The sequence below is a fragment of the Oryza sativa genome, chromosome 12 (assembly GCF_034140825.1).
Source record: "Oryza sativa Japonica Group chromosome 12, ASM3414082v1".
NCBI classification, from domain to species: domain Eukaryota; kingdom Viridiplantae; phylum Streptophyta; class Magnoliopsida; order Poales; family Poaceae; genus Oryza; species Oryza sativa.
Window position 1 is genome coordinate 21,782,636 of NC_089046.1, and position 4,909 is coordinate 21,787,544.

Below are 4,909 nucleotides of genomic sequence, written 5' to 3' on the forward strand. Positions count from 1 at the left end.
ATAATTTGAACCATTAGATTAGATTAGATGTATTTTATTTAAAAAGAAACTAATACCTTACTATTCACCGGAAAAAGAAAACAAAAACACGAGTACTCTATATGTACGTACATACATAAGAACAAAAAACAAAGAATCTATTACCTACTGTTTATCGAAAGAAAAAAAACTATGCACAGACTTACTATAAAAACAACAAAGAAAAAAAACATACGTGCGTAGTACCATTAAAAAAATAGATTATCTTTAAAATAGAGTTTTCTTATATTTAAAGATAAAATCTATTACTCTATAAATTTAAGCAAATATCACCGTCGATTTTACTTAAATTGATGAATCCAATAGTTTAGACCATTATATTAGATGTATTTTATTTTAAAAACTAATAACTTATTACTCTGTGTACGTATACGGGAGAACTATATAACAATTAGGCTAGAAAAAGAAAAAAAACATACGTAGTCCGTACGTACATACGACTTGGAAAAAGAAATAAAGCTTAACCACTATCCATCGGAAGTTCGGAACAAAGAAAAATCTACGCAAGGTGGTCTTTTTAAATAGTATTTTCAAAATCCCTTACTATAAAAACAAAAAAAAATATATCATTCGAAAAAGATTGATGGTCTTTTGAAATAGTATTATCTTACTATTTAAAGATAAATATATTACTCTACAAATTTATGTAAATATACGTAGTTAAACTAAATCAATATTATAAATATGAAATATCCCATCAATGATCTTTGTCAGTTCTATCTTAACATACGAGGCTGATATATAATAATTAATGTTATGATAATTTCTTATTTCACATCATAATTTAGGGTGTCAAATATTACTTGACGAATATACAATGCTAATTTAAATTTACATTTGTAAAAATGAAAACAACACAATTTAGTTGTTTTATTTTACACCATTATATTAATTGTTTCTCCTATATACGGATATATGAGAAATATATAAATGTTGACTGGAAAAAGTACTCCGAACGTACATATGGTTGAAAAAAACAATAATGCTTACATATTGTTTGCCGGAAGAACATAAAACATACTTATGATAAAGCCCAAAAAAAATCGGCAGTCCTTAAATTTTTTTTTTACAATTTAAGGATAAAAATATAAAAATCTTCAAATTTACGCAAATGTAAATATAAAATATCCAATCAATGCTTTTAAGCGTTCTATCTTTTAAATTATTTAAATTTCATATATCCAATTTGTGATCCGGTTGTATTCCTTTAAATAAATAAACTACTAATATCTATAGCCCAAAATACATCACAAATATGGAGCCGACATGTAATAATTAATGTTATGATAAAATTTCACTCATATTTTAGGTGTGAAAAACACATGACAAATGTACAACACTAATTTAAATGTACATATGTATTCTCCAAATTACTGAAGGTGTCTCATGTGATTAGAAACAATAGGTGTGGAAAACAAACCGGGCACTGAACGAACATGCACTATAATATAGATATTTGTCAAAATATGATAAGGTATTTTGGAGATTATCGTGGTATATTTAGAAAATCACTGTCTTGGTTACATATAAATTCTTCTATTGTTTTGGGATAAAATTTAACTCCTTTGATTTATGTGACGGAAGGAATATAAGTAATATAAGTCTATCTTTGATTAGATGAAGTAGCGTCATTAGCTATGTTTTTAATAGAAAATATATTTCATTAATATATAATAAAATTAAAATATTACTTAAAGTCATCTATAGCATACAAAACAAAAAATGTTATATAAAGTTTGGAAACTCCAATAATTTTAAAAAAAGAATCACGCACAATATAAATAGATGAACTAACTCCATTATTGTGACATATTTTTTCTAATAAATTTGAGGATATACAGGTTCAAATAATATGCCCAACAGTTATTAACGAACATATGTTTAAAATACAGTAAAAAATATTTCAAAAATATCATCCACACATAAACATTCATAATAATAAAATTTCAAACAAGATTAAACAACATGCCCACGCGTATGCGCGGGCTACCTTACTAGTTTTAGTTTTAAAGATTAAACCACCTATATTGATGGAGTGATGTTCTCAGATTTGTCATGATGAACTGGACAAAACTGGTAGCCTGCTGTGTATATGTCAAACTGAACTTTTACTGGGTTGTTCTGCTTCAACCAGCTGAGAGCCTGAGACTTGTTCACCAATTTATCAGTTGGGACACCTGCCACAAAATAAAAATTTAAAAATAAACAGTTGAGACTTGTCCAATGCCCACCAACTTGAATCAATCTTGAATCTATCTCTGTTCCCAAATATACCTCGCACTATCCCATAAAGAAAATCACTATGTATTCATCATGACATTTTTCTATGCAAAAATCGAGGCTAATTTTGAAAGACTATTTGTATGTCAGGATGGATTTAGCATGAGCCATTTTCTTTCTGACACTTCCATATGAGTCCAGATTGTACTTTCTATTCATGCAAGGTGCAGCACTCAACTTAGCGGCCAGCCTTAGAAGACACTGGTACATTATAATTGGATTTTTAGGATGTGAGAAGATTATTGCACTTAGTACTGACCTTATAGAACGCCATGCTGTAAATATCGAATGCAGAAAAACAGTTGTTCTTTTTTTAAGAGCTATTACCTCATAGGAGGTAATCAATAAGAGTACCAAACATTAGATCTATGAAATGGACGATCTAAACAATCCCGGAGTGACTTAAAAGTACTCCTACACTATAAATCAACATTATTAGGTCCTTGATTGAATTATGTTAAGGAAAATTCATCAAGCGCAGTCCTCGCATTCTTGTAACTTCCAATCCTATATATGATCTCGATGTTTATTCGTAAATTAATGTTCCTTGCCAGTGGCCAGAGACATGCGCGCCATGAACGAACAATGAATAGGATTAGCGAGGCCACTGCAATAATCCAGTTTGATCCCGACAACATCTATCCTTTTTGCCCAAAACATAATTGTGTACATCGATTGGTTTATATTTCTTTTACACACAAACAGATGGCACTTTGGGGTTGATCAACTGCTATTTGGTTTTGAATATACACTCAAAGATGGATGTTTGGCACCATATTAATATTCCAGGTAACGGTTCAAGGTTGCTACCAAGTACTTCATTGATCACAAAATATAGTAACCTTATACTGGATTAGACATACGCAAGTACTACAAATCTGGACATGCCCCTATCCAGATTTATAGTACTGGAATATGTCTAATCCAGTACGAGATGCATGGAGCGAGTAGTAATCACCAAAAGGCATGGGTAGACTTGATGTTGTCTCGAAGAGAATTCAGACTTCAGAAAATATGTATGACTAGTAAGGTGGAAGTAGCTCTTGCATTATGAATTTTGAATAATGTTTTGCTTCCGTGCTTATTACTACTACATAACATCAGAAAGAGCATTAATGAGTCTTTAACATATTGAGCACAAAAGGAGTACTTAATAAGCCATAAACATTTCATTGTCTGAACTTTTTAACCGAGCTGAAAATTATCCATGTAAATAAGCACTGAGATATATCTCCAGCACCCATCAGACCATTATTGTCCCGTATATACAGGTGGTAGGTGCTGCATTACTCTGCAGTAACAGAGTTGAATACAAATGATGTATAAATCAAACACTGGACATGTTCCATAAATAAAAAAAAAATCAGAACCAAAGAGAGATGAACAACACACCACATGTTAAAAGGCAGATCAGCCACTGGTTGTCTGGTTGGCCTGGGAGGAATCAGGATTTGCCATTTGACCGTATCACCCTGAACTGCCTGGTTGTCTTTGAGCCATCATCCTCAACACTCCTGGCACCATCAACCCTCCTGTTCTGGCAACGTCAACCAAATTCACTTGCTGATGTACGCCGCGCGCTTCTCACGAAACAGAGCTCAGCGTAGCCTTCCTGCTTGTGTGGTTGGGTCATCTTCACCGAATGGGGATTGTTGTTAAGCCAGAGAGCAAAGGCACAGGCTCTGGTGGGAGTAGGAGCCATGGCAAAATAGGCCTTCATGGTAAAATGGTATATCCGTGAGTCGGTTCCGTTGTTGATGAAAAATTGTGGCTTGATTGGCTGGTTAAATTGTGGCGGATTATTTTTTATGACACGCACAATGAACAAAAGAAGGGTGTTACGTTGAAGGTGACATTTGCTGCTTTATTAGGGGCGATATAATTTGCGCCAGTAACATTGAGGAGCTTCAGTAATATTAAGAAGCTGTTAAAAATTGAGTAAGGGGTAGTATATGGTAGGATATATTGTTTTCTTGTGATATGTTTTTTTTTTATTCAGATTTGACCACCTGAACCATGGTTGCATGGATCACTACAGGAGAAGTTAACTATTGCCACGAACATATTGCAACAACATATGAGTTGTGGCAATAGTTTATACTTTCACCACAATTTTTGGTTTTGTAGTAATAAATAAGACTTTCTTGCCATGATATAACGTTGTGGCGATACTTCAGCAATTCATTGCAATATAAATCAGAAAGCACCATGAAAATAAACGTTGCAACAAGAAAACTCTATCGTAGCTTAAGATTTGTTACCACGGCTAGCTAGCAACTCTACTGTAACTTTAGATTTGAAAAAAAAAACTACAATATTAGGGAAGGACCTAATATCAAATAATTAGGAGGGGTGAGGCTTTGAACCCAGGTCGTCTATCGCACCACCTTGTGGAGCTAGCCGGAAAACCCCTGGGCATTTCTCATAACTTTAGATTTGTGGCAATGCATAGCTATTGCCATGAATTTGGCTCTAATAATGCAACAATTTGTTTTGTGGCAAAAGGTCAATTTCGTAGTAGGCTTCTGAAAGATGCTGAATTTCTGAAATGATAAACTATAACTGGACCACAGTGGAAGCATATAAACCG